The sequence below is a fragment of the Heteronotia binoei genome, chromosome 4 (assembly GCF_032191835.1).
Source record: "Heteronotia binoei isolate CCM8104 ecotype False Entrance Well chromosome 4, APGP_CSIRO_Hbin_v1, whole genome shotgun sequence".
In the NCBI taxonomy this organism is placed as follows: Eukaryota; Metazoa; Chordata; class Lepidosauria; order Squamata; family Gekkonidae; genus Heteronotia; species Heteronotia binoei.
This window is the reverse complement of record NC_083226.1, coordinates 92,929,221-92,942,536: the sequence shown is the minus strand read 5'-3', so window position 1 is coordinate 92,942,536 and position 13,316 is coordinate 92,929,221.

Sequence of the window (13,316 nt, the reverse complement as noted above, 5' to 3'; positions counted from 1 at the left end):
CCTAAGTAATAGTTGTACTTCTAGGGTTGCTTCCATTTTGGATGTTAGGACTGGATCCTCTACAATCTCTCTAAATTGAGAGCTGATTACACTTCTGGTGTCCCAGTTACAGATCTCCTCAAAAGGTCTCCCACATTTATACGCCCCTGACTGGGAACACCTATGTGTGCTATGAGGGTGAAAGTGCATGCCAAGGGTGCTTGTCATGAGAAGTCCTTTACCCCCTGTGCACCACAGGCCCCTGCCCCCAGGCACTAAACCCATCCTACTATGCCACTGTAGTTCAGCCATACCAAGCCATCACAGGGGTCTCTGAGCCTCCTTCCACTGATTTGTTCCTGGCCTTGGGTTCTCCACAAAGGAAAAAGTGTTGTTCACTCTGCCCAGAGACACCAGCAGTTGCTAACATACTTTGGAGAGGAGGACTCTGGGCAGCAGTGATTCAGAGAGTGGGGGAAAGTATGTTCCCCTTCTGCATCCCAACTCCCTGTGGCCACTCCCACCTCAAGTAGAACCCTCCACGGCCTCTCCCAGCTCACTGGCAGAAAGAAACTGCTCCTTTCACCTCTTCTTCATAATCTTGGGGCCACAGTTTGGAAACATTTCTGAACCCATCCCAGTGACTGTTACACCTCAACTAACTTTTTTATTGGGGAATATTAATATTTCTTAGCTCAAAATGGTGAGTCTATGAGAGGTGAGGTGAGCGAGGATCTCTGTCAATGTTTACGGAGATAGACCACTGAAAATCCTTTGTTTAATAATGGATTTTATTATAGGTATAGGTTTTCAAATAGTTACATCTCAATCAAACAATTCCAAGCATACAAGAAGAATACAGTGGTTAGCTGAATAAGTATGGATTGGTGTGGGGGGGTGATAAAATGCCTAGATCTTGCAGGGTAGGCTCAGTCAGAGGAAACACAAGGCCTCTGGAGGGAGATTTCTCTTGAGAAGAAGAGGGTGAGGGTAGGAAGGGATGGAGGGAGGGAGGAGAGGATGGAGGAATTCCTTTTTTTTTCTTTTTTTTCTAATCCTGACAGGTGGGATTGCCTGTTTTCTAGGGTAAATTACGTCACATCAAGCAATTCAATTACCCAATGAAGAAGCAGAGTGTCACACCAATGGAAAATCAGAGTGTCATATGTGGAATATCTAATCAGAGATCATAGTGTCATAAATCCATACCCCAATAGAGGAATTTTAATTACACTGGCCAAATGAGTTTTTATGGCCCTGTTTTTCCAAACTGATTCCTTTGAAGCTCCCCAAAAGTGATAGATTTCTCTTTTAGTGTCAAACATGGATAGGCATCCATCAAGTGTTCAGGAGATTGGCTGACTTTGATAGCCTAAGCAGTAATTAAAGAAAAATAGAAACTTTGTTTCCTGGCAGAAATGTGAGACCAGTTTACAGGTATACCACACATTCACAACAAGATGGCCACTTAATCTTTAGCCTTTGTGTTTCTGCTGTCTTGCCCTGAAGAATAACAGAACATATATATACAAGCCATTTATTTGTGTTGCAGGAGTCCTGGTAACCCTTATTTTTTATGTTTTGATAACAGGACTTAAAAGATTGCCAAAAGAAGTGAAGGAACTTTTACAGCTCTGCCCACCATGTGTCCCTCTCTGGGCCTGGAATTCTTCATTTCCAGGAGCAGAAAGATGGATGCTTCTTAGCCGTTCAGTATTGGCCACCATGTCTGTCCAGCCTGTGAACCAGACTTGACATCATTCCAGCCTGCCTGGGGCCTAGAAGGAACTGGATTTTTCTCCCTTTTGAGCAAGAAAGACCATTCCAATTCAAATGGGAATTTCTGTGTCATATTAATATTCTAGGGTTACATTGCAATATCACATTCCAGGGATGCATGGCTTGGGAATCAGCACAGGGGTGTCTTTCTGGATAGCATGACCTCTGGGGCAGTCTGCCACACTCATGTCCAGAGGGATGCAAACCCTCCCTGACACTTGTCCTCATCCATCCCCTGCAGGCACCTGCAAATGGTGCACCCCAGTATGTTGCCACTGGAGGAAAGAGATGAAGCATGTGTGCCTCAGGAAAATCATCTGTCTGCTGCACATGCTTCAGCGGTTGGTGAAGGATATTCTGGGGCTGGGGAGCACTGTCAAGGCTACCTTAGATGCTGACCTCCTTGGGGTGCAGTTCCTGCTTAAGCCCTGATGGTGCCTAGCCACCCACTTCTCACGCAACATCAAGTCTTCTCATCTACTGTGCAAGAGGCAGGGTAAAGGGAACTCCATCTACAACATGATTGCATGTTTAGTGGAGCAGAAGAGTGCCACACAGGATGCCAGCTCCTCCACAACCATTGTACCACTGCATTGGAGGGTTCCTATTGGTGTTACCAAGGCTGGAGATTTCTGCCCCCCCTTTAGAGTTTTGTAAACTGTTTAATTGAGCAGAGACTGTCTCGAAATGTATCCATTAATGAGCCACTACAAACAGCACTGTTTGTGGAATGTTCATGCTGGGTGCCCTTCCATGAATATCACTTCATGAACCAGCTAAAATTTGTGATGAACTTTACTTTGTGAGCTGGTCCGTGCCCATCCCTACCTTGAAATAGGTGAGTGAGACTGGCTTTTCTCTAGATTACAGGCAAATGTTTTCTAGACCCAAGCAGCAGGAGTAGCACAATTCATGATCTAAGTGGGGGCAGATGCAATGAAAATGCATGTAAATAGCCTGTTCTGCAAATGGCCTGTTGTATACTCAGCACCATTCCAGGTACAAGGCAAGATTGGCAGATGAAGAATTTACAATACTATGCAGAGTTGCCCTGCACCCTGCTCTATGCCTTTGCCTAACGCTCGCTCAGCTGGCTCCAAAGTTATATTCTTTTTACCCCTTTAAACTATATTTTTTGAATCTTTGAGAGATGTCTCCTAAAGGGGTGAAGAAGTCTAAACAGAAGGAAAAAAGCGTTCAGCTTTTAAGTGACTTCTTGGAATTGCCATCCACCTCCCACACAAGGTTGGAGAGATACGAGGAACCAGCTGGAGAATGTCCTCTCACATTGAATTTATTTACACAGGCAATGTCTAAGTTAAGACAAGAAATACGAGACGACATAACCTCTACGTTACAACCATTGTGTCAGCGTCTGGATGAACTAGAGGATTCTCATAACCAAGTTACCCAGACAGCACAAGAAGCTTTAAAAAGAGCTCAAGAGTGTGAAGGGAGAATATTGGAAATAACATCAGATGCATGGACGAGGGAACGGGTTTTAACAACGGACTTTTGTAACCGGGAGCTGTGTTTAAAGTTTAGAGGTTTTAAATCTAACATGGAAGCTGAAATGGACTTATATGTATTTATGGCAAATTGGCTTGCTGAAGCAACTCACCTGGAGTCCGAAGTTCTCCCACTCATTCAAAAGGTATATTGTGTCTGCAAGGTATGTGAAGACAATTTGTCTTATACTAGAGATATTTTGGTGCAGTTTAAGGACTATCGAATGAGGCAAAGAGTCTTTGCAGAGCCAGGAAGAGGGGAGGCTTGGACTATCAGGGGTTAAAGATTCAGGTCTTTCCGGATCTTCCTCCTGAATTTTTAAGAATCAGAAGAGACCTCAAGGATACAACTGCCAAACTGTGGGACTTAAAAAATAAATATAAATGGCTACAATCAGGCAACTTATACGTCCAAAAAGGCTCCATTTCATATACAGCATATGATGCAGCCTCGGGTGAATTATTACTCTCCAAGTTAATTCCCTCCTCCCCTGCATCAAGAGTAAACAAGAGAAAGGAATGCTCTCCTCTCATCTCTTTAAGGACAACCCGTGCTTGTACTGAGGAAGATCATGTAAATTTGGAAGAAAGTTTGGATTCTATCTAAAAAGAAACTGAAGCAACAAGAAAATGGAAAAGCTGACGAAATTTATAATTTATATTTAAAGACTTTTCTTTCAGAATTTATGGTTGGATGGGGTCAGCTGGCGCGAGCATTTGGGTAGTATCCCTCCATAGCTAATTCAGTCCTGATGGAAGTATCTCTTCTAGCCCTTAAACCTTGTGTTAGGGAAGATAGTATTGTTAAGCTTAATTGTTCCTCTGCTAAAAAATATTAAAAACCCGTATATACTCGAGTATAAGCCGACCCGAATATAAGCCGAGGCTTCTAATTTTACCCCAAAAATCTGGGAAAACTTATTGACTCGAGTATAAGCCAAGGGTGGGAAACGCAGCAGTTACTGGTAAACCTATGGTACCTTTCATATACCCTATACAGTGAATTGTTTTACTTCGTGGCTGGTGCTCCCGCGGCTCCCGCCTATGCACTCATCTCGAGTCCCCCTCCCTACTGGCCGCCTCACGCCCGCCAATAACTGTGGGCGCATCACATCCACTGTGATTGGCGGCGCTTGTTGTCACCATCTCCCCGCGGCTGTAGTAAAAAAGCTGGGCGGGCGGCTGATTTAAGCTTGAATCAGCCGCCTATATTACTGAATAGAGTGATCAGCCGCCCGCCCGCCTATATTACTGAATAGAGTGATCAGCCGCCCGCCCGCCTATATTACTGATTAGGGTAATCAGCCGCCCGTCCGCACAGCTATTTTACTACTTACCATAATCATTATTATAGCCGCGTGGGAGCTGATTAACCATCAATATAGGCATGCGGGCGGAATAGTGACTCGAGTATAAGCCGAGGAGGGGGTTTTTCTGCCCAAAATTTGGGCAGAAAAACTCGGCTTATACTCGAGTATATACGGTAACACACTTATATTCTTGTGTGTTTCTTGTTTAAATGAATCTTTTTATAATATTCACAAATCACCACTTAAATGAAATTACAAATTCATAAACATAATCAGTCGAAAATAACCACCAGCCCATTGAACCAGTTACAAACTTTCATGATGATGCTATAGTATAGATGGAAAGGCATATGGTAAAAGTCTTCACAGTCTCAAATCTTGCAAACAATAATAAATAATGATAAAATTTTATTTATATCCCGCCCTCCCCGCCAAAGCAGGTTCAGGGCAGCTAACAACATATCCATATAATTATACAAAAGTTTAAAATCACATTAATCTTAAAAAACATTCCAATTTAAAACAAATACAAATACATTTCAGGTGCTAATTCTGTTCATAAAAATAGAATTCTGTTCATAAAAATAATGGTGATAGAAGTCACCTAACATCAGTCGCTCAGCTGGCAAAGGCCATCCTGAAAGGGGTGGTCTTGCAGGACCTGCGGAACTGGTCAAGGCTCTGCAGGGCTCGCACTTCTTCCGGGAGCTGGGTCCATAGGTGTGGAGCTGCGATAGAGAAGGCCCGTATGCGAGTATTTTGTAGTTTTGCTTCCTTTGGTCTGGGGATAGCCAGCTGGTTCTTCTCTGCTGACCTCAGTGCTCTCTGGGGTTCGTATGAGGAAAGATGGTCCCTCAGGTAGGCAGGTCCTCGGCCATATAGGGCTTTAAAGGTAATAATCAGCACTTTGTAACGAACCCGGTAAGTAACTGGCAACCAGTGCCGTCCACGTAGCCCCAACTGTATGTGCTCCCACTTCGGGAGCCCCAATAACAGCCTAGCCACCGCGTTCTGCACCAGCTGCAATCTCCGGCTTTGGCATAGAGGCAGCCCCATGTAGAGGGCATTACAGTAATCCAATCTTGAGGTGACCGTTGCATGGATCACTGTTGCTAGGTCCCGGCGCTCCAGGAAGGGAGCCAACTGCCTTGCCCGCTTCAGATGAAAAAATGCCGACTTGGCAGTGGCTGTTATCTGGGCCTCCATTGATAATGAAGGCTCCAGTAGAACTCCCAAGCTCTCTCAAGAATTTAAGTGCTTTATATAATTTATTAATAATTGTGAGACAGACCGTATATACAGTGTTTATTGTGTTGGTTTTGTTTACATCATTTTCCCTTGTGTTTTGGTTATTGTGCCAAGGCACCACAGGATTATAATTTTTCTATGCAAATTTCATTCATGGCAAGGGGGTGGGGAGAAGGGATTAAGTTTTCAGCTTTGTCCTGTATGGAAGACTAATAGACTTCAAAGGTTGGCCACTTCTTCCCTAGAGTTGTTATCAGATTCCTCTTCAATCTTTTCTTCCCAAATGTTTGGACATGGTTAAACTCCATTATTATGCTATTGGCATGGTTAGCTCCTGTTCACATACACAGGAGCAGAATTATCTCCTTCCATTCCAGGTAAGAAAATTTCATAATTAATAAAACTTTTCCTCATTTATAGCCTAGCTTTCTCATGAAGATTATACACAGTTAAAAACAATGCAAGCATAGCAGTGAACTTACAATCAACACCATAATAAAATGGGAACACAAAATTAGAATAGCACGCTAAATAGTATGCTATATACAATAAAGAAGTATACATAGGACAAACAATGACACAAAAACTGGGTAACAAAATTGGAGCAGTGGTGCAACAGCATAGTGTATGCAGTGAACAAAGCAGTGAAAACAACCTCAGATTCCAAAGACATAGCCTTTAGTAAAAGGGTTTCCTAAAACATTAGAGAAAATCTGCACCCCATTTATTTAAATAGGAAAGAGCTGAAGCACATGCATTACTCAATGACACTAAAAGCTTTGACTTTGGCTTGATTGTGCTCAAACACTTTATTTACATAGTATAGGCATAGGCTTGCCAATCCCCAGGTGGGGGCAGGGGATCCCCCGGTTTGGACGCCCTCCCCCCGCTTCAGGGTTGTCAGAAAGCTGGGGGGGGGGGAGGGGAGGGAAATGTCTGCTGGGATCTCTTATTCCCATAGAAAATCATGGAGAATTGATCTGCGGATATCCGGGGCTCTGGGGGGGGCTGTTTTTTGGGGTAGAGGCACCAAATTTTCAGTATAGCATCTAGTGCCTCTCCCCAAAATACCCCCCCAAGTTTCAAAAAGATTGGACCAGGGGGTCCAATTCTATGAGCCCCAAAAGGTGCCCCTATCCTTCATTATTTCCTATGGAAAGAAGGAATTGAAAAGGTGTGCCGTCTCTTTAAATGTGATGGCTAGAACTCCCTTTGGAGTTCAGTTATGCTTGTCACAGCCTTGATCTTGGCTCCACCCTAATGTCTCCTGGCTCCACCCCCAAAGTCCCCAGATTTTTCTTGAATTGGACTTGGCAACCCTATATAGGCATCTGATTTACATAGTATTAGCATAGCTGAAGTGCCACTAAGGCTGTGATCATAGGGAATAAGTCCCAATGAATAACATGGAACTTACTTCTGAGTTGACCCTATTGAAATTACTCCCTGAATTTTATTGACTTTTTAAACTGAATATTTATTTTTTGTTGCTGGGTTTTTTTATTACATTTTATTTCCCTTCCTCAGGGTCTGTTCAGTTGAAAGGTGGTTTATAAATAAATGAAACTAGAATTTTTTTTACTTATTGGTGAAAAGATCAGATTTAACATGATATACTATATTTATAACACATTATAATTCTAGTATTATATATAATCACTGGTGCAAATACTGTACTAATTGCCACATTTTCCTTAGATATCCTTGTTAAAAACTCTAGCAATGAAGTACTATAAAAATATTTTTCAGTTCTCTCTGGAAAGCTAATAAAAAAGAGAAAATAAAAAGCAAAAACAAAACTTTGGAATCGGACACTGCACAAAAATGAATGCAGTGGCAGATGATCATAAAATGTTAAATGTTGTTGAAATCAGGAAGTTTTCTCCATAGGAGGTTGTCTTCTGAATCAATAGTACTGAAAATGGCAGATGTACAACCACATCAACATGCAAGCCTAATTTCTAAGAAGGAAATATACTAGCTAGAGCTTTGAAGATGTCCTGGCCTGTAGTGATTTATGCATATGGTCTTCTGTGGTAATGGGATATTAGACTTATTCTTTTCAAATACAAAAGAAGACTTGTCAAAGCTGTGCAGACTTTTATCAGGCAAAACATCACGTTGACATATGGAAAAACAAGTGATATGCGTAGACAGATGAAAAAGTTATGCATTGTCCGAATGTAAAAGAATAAATGCCATATAATAATAATAAACTTTTATTTATATCCCGCCCTCCCCGCCAAGGCAGGCTCAGGGCGTGAACTATAAATGTAGTAGTTTGGAGGAGAATGAATTTGAACTATTGTTTGCATGTGACTATAGAAGTATTAGTAAAACAATTCTTACCTTTTTATTTAAAAAAAATCTATACTTTCAGCTACTTGAACCAATCAGTTTGGTTGATATTAATTGCAGCAGGGTAAATTAACATTTTGATGGCAAAAATTATAGATATCCAGCAACCAAAAGCCTTGAAAGAGGTATTTTTCAATGAGCAGCAAAATACAGATTGACTCAAAAACAAGATTTAGCCATATCATTCTATAATTTAACTGTGGCAAACACACAGAAAATTATTTTTAAAGCAATGTTGAAAGTGGGGGAGGCACCTCTAGACATTAAGCTAAGTTGTCTGAATCCAGCAAGAGAGGATCCATGTACCCTGCTGGTGCTTGTAAATGCACATCTGGATAACACATCTCGATTTTGATCCCATTAAGGCTGGGTTCATATTTTGATGAAAATAAGAAGCACAAGCGAGCAAACCAGTTATCACATGTTTCTGGGACCTCTTCTGGGTTGGAACCAATATCTTCAATTTACCCTTTAAAAAGTATATTAAAATGTTGGAAATAAAAAAATTGATATTTATAAAAAGTTGTGTTGCTACTATCTAATTTTAGCTATCTGCATCTCTCAGGTAAGCAATCAGATTCGCTTTAGCTTTTTTTCTGAGCAGGAATGCAGTTCTGTCTGGGATGGCATCAGGGAGTGTGGCATAATACGCAAAGTAGTTCCTGCTGGGCTTTTTCTACAAAAACGTCCTTGTTTTAGTTACATTGGTAGTTACCCAAACTGAAAAATTTAGAACACATTCCACTGATTTGTTGGACTTAAAAATGAAGTAGTAATGTTCACTTGGTTATTTTTAAAAAGTGAAAAGAAATAGTTCAGTCAATCTGTCTTTATCTGCAGAATGGACTTAAAGGGCGTTTTCGCACTCACCTTCAGCCGGCGCGACCCCCCTCTTCACTGCGCAGGATCTGTGCGGATTTCGCACTAAATGCCGCGGAGCAGCCGGAAGAGCCGGAAAGTCCCGGCGCTTTTGCCGCGCAAACGGAAACTGCTTCCGTTTGCGGTTTCCGTTTGCGCCGCAAAAGCGCCGGGACTTTCCAGCTCTTCCAGCTGCTCCGCGGCATTTAGTGCGAAATCCGCACAGATCCTGCGCGGTGAAGAGGGGCGTCGCGCCGGCTGAAGGTGAGTGCGAAAACGCTCAAAGAGAAAACTTCCTTCATTGGCTTTATGCAATTCTTTTCTCCCCCACCCTCTTTACCAATCACATAATTTAGAACATGTACATAGACATCTGTTTTAAATTATTTTGGTTTCTAGTGCTTTCCTCAAGTGACACTATATTGGTGATAAATGACTGAATACAGACACATCAAGACAAGGAGGTGCTCCCTTGTGTAGAAGTGGAAATTACTGTTGCAAGTCTGAGGATGGAAACCTCTGGTGTTCTTCCTGACAAACCTACACTCAAGCCTACAGGAAGCATACATCTTTATATCCTTGGAGGATCAGTGCAATAGAATACTCCACACATTCACAATACCATTCTAAGCACAGTTACACCCTTCTAAGTGCACTGCAGTCAATGGCCTTAGAAGCATGTAAGTCTGTTTAGGATGGTGTTATCAGCATCTCTTCTGCCTTCCATAAAAATACAGAAAGGGCTCCAATCTTTATTAAAATATTTGATTAAAAAAATAAATCTCTTAAGACACAGCCTGCAAAAACCTGAGAGGATGAGAGTTTAGCACTTTAAATATATGTTGAAGCATCTCAATTTGTATTCATTGTATTTTTTCAATGTATGCCAATAAAGTTACTGAACTGATATGGTACTGTTGCAACAAAACACCAGGTCAGATGCTAAACAAACATAGTCCAGAAATAATTAAGCAGTAACTTAAGTAGCAGAACAAAGAAAATGTGACAGCTGTGTACATAAGCCTACTAGGATTAATATTATTTTGTAGTGATCTAGGTCAACTCTGGTTGGGCTAATTAGAGGTAGCTTTGGGATGTGCAGCTATATCTTTACATTTGTGTCTACTGTTCCCTACAATGACACATAGCTAAACAAAAGTTTGGAATACATGCACATCTTGATTGGGGGGGGAATCAGACAGCTGAATCCTTTTTGAAAAAAACTAGGCTGTGTAACATTCTTTTGTTATATTTAATTTGACATAAAGGGCCACCTGCTTTTGGCTGCATTTCTAAAGTTGCACTGCAGTTCATAACAACCTACTATATACTGTAATAATATTAAAGCGCCTGTAGAGAATTGAGTATTATTACTACTAATGCTATTTACATAATAAAAAGGTAAAGGTAGTCCCCTGTGCAAGCACCAGTCGTTTTCAACTCTAGGGTAACGTTGCTTTCACAATGTTTTCACCGCAGACTTTTTACAGGGTGGTTTGCCATTGCCTTCCCCAGTCATCTACACTCTCCCTCCAGCAACCTAGATACTCATTTTACCGACCTCGGAAGAATGGAAGGCTGAGTCAACCTAGAGCTGGCTACCTGAACCAGCTTTCGCTGGGATCGAACTCAGGTCGTGAGCAGAGGGCTCCGACTGCAGTACTGCAGCTTTACCACTCTGCACCACGGGGCTCTTATTTACATAATGCATTCCTTTAAAATGCTTCATAGTAACTTTGTGTGTATTATTCTGATAAACTCAACTCTGAAAAATAGATTGCTATTATTATAGATTGCAGAGCAGAGTAGCTGAAGCTGAGGACAAGAGATAATGGTTTGCCCAAGTTTTTGATTAAACTGAGATTTGAACTAGCAACTTCTAGTGGACCACTGCCAATATGCATAATGCTCAAGTAAGGCTCCTTATAGAAACAGGATGCAGCCAACAGTCACATGGAGTCCCTACTTTGAATTTACTGGGCCCATCAGTAGCTAGGCATGGTGTCATTTCCTCCCCCATTTCCCCCCCTGCAAATTCTCCTTCTAATCTACATATGGCAGAACCTGTTACATACTGCTTTACATAACACAGATGCCAGTGGAATCAGATGAGTGAACACATAATTTTTATGGTGAATTAGAGAACTGAGGAATGAGGAAAAGTGCATAGGAATGGGGTTTCCACAGCAAGATCAAGCCTCAAAATAAATCTATCCCATTTTCATCCTTTTTTTTCAAATGTGCTCAGGGCAGCATACATGGTTTTTTGTCCCTTCATTTTATCCTTGCAGCAACCCTGTGAACTAGGTTAAGAGAAAGTGGGTAGCCCAAGTTCACCCAGCAAGTTTCAGCTGTGTAGTGGGAATTTGAACCTGGGTTTTTCAGAACCTAGTTCAACACTCTGAACTATTATGCCATGCTTGGTCTCAAATTTCATGGATAAATGGCAGCTGAACCCAGGTTTTCCAAGGCCTACAACACCTACATCTGTAGTGAAACAAGGTCTAGTGTTCACTAAAAATCATCAACACAGCTCCGTGGCTAGACCATGTTTGCTACCCTTCTGTCTCAACAGCCCAATCCAGACATAAGTGGTGGCCGGCTACGTGGCTGCTGCGCCGCTAGTAGACTTCCTGAGGACTTCGGCATGCTGGAGCGTGGGGAGGGGAGAGGCGTAGCTTGCCGTGAGGGAGATGGTTGCCATGGCAACGCCGCTGGCGTAGGCAGCTGGAGGGAAGGGCCAGCCCCCCCACCACTGGCCAGCCCTGGCGCATGCGCCGCGACTCATGACAGTCAGGGATGGGGAGAGGCAGCCACAGAGAGGCTGATAGCCATCCCCAACCCGCCCCCCAAACAGAAAACAGAGCCAATGATGGACAGACCATCAAAGGCAAAGGAGAGATGTCCCACCAACATGGGGAAGGAACAGGAGACTGGGCATGCGCACATGAAAAGCCTGGCTTGGTGGCAAAGCAGGGGTGGGGTCGAGAAAGGCCTGCACGGGACCACGGAGAAGCTGTCAATCCCCTCATACCCTCCTGCTGCCAGAGACTCTGCCAATGGCAAGCAGACAAGCAGGAAGTACCAAGTGCAGGAGCTCGCTGTCATAGACAGCGACTGAAATGTGTGTCTGGGAGTGAGCAGCTCAGCAGCAGACACCCCCCCACACCCAGAGACCCCCTGAGTTGCCCTGACGCCCTCTGCCATGTGCACAGAACACCTCCCCCAGGGGCCGCAGAACTCAAGAGTGCGAGTGCATCAGCCACAGAACTCTGAGTCCACTTCATCAGCCCCCCCTTAGTGCCCTGCGCACAACAGCCCTGTGGGGTCGGGTAGGCTGTCAGCCCGGGCAGGCTGAGGGGTGGCACTCCCCTCCCCTGTCTAGCCACACGGGGGCAGCATGGCTGCTCATAGACCGTTCCCCCCCAAAACCAAGTCTGCCCACCCTCCCAGGCATTCCCTCAGAGAGGCCACTGACGGGGGGGGGGGAGTTGCCCAGGGAATGTGCAGCAGATGCCAAGCAGGAGAGACAGACGGCACAGCTCAGACTTTAATTTTCCAGAACAGAGTGCAACAGTCTCCCTGGCACACACTGGGCAGTCTTGCTGTGGGTGGGGGTCCATTCAGAGTGGCGGGCAGAAACAGCTGAGGGAGTGGGGGTGGTGCTGCAGTACACACGGAAGCTTCTGTGTTACAGTCCCACCTGCAAAACGGAGATAGAGATCAAGAGCACCTGCAGGGGCAGTGGCTGGAAGAGCAGGCTGTGTTTCAGCCGGGCGCTCTCTTAAAGGGACAGTCTCTGACCCACGTCCCCACAATGGGGCAGCTGCCACACACACCCATGCCCTCCCAGGAGTTTGGAATGCGGCAGAGGGCAGACCAAGGGAAGGGAGCACAGGGGAGCGGGGTCAGCAAATGCTCCCTGCCAGAGCCCGCTGCCTGGTTCAAGTGCCAAAGACGCTCGCACACCAAGCAGTCGAGAGAGAGGGGAGGGGAAGGCTGGGGGGGGGGGGGAAATGGAACTTACCCAGCCATGGCTGACAGTCCTCGCATGCAGAGCCTCCGGGAGCCCGGAACCTGTGGAGACCTGGAAACAAGAGCAGTTAGCCCCAGGGGAGAGACCTCTCTCTCCCCCTCGCAAGTCAAAGATACTGTCAAAGCAACCACGCAGTGCATGCACGCAGTGCAAAACCAGTCACCAATGTGCCTGCCTGTCCCTCATTCTAAGTCTGTATGGCCGGGAGCTCGCCGGCAGATTTCCCACCACACGCTCCTC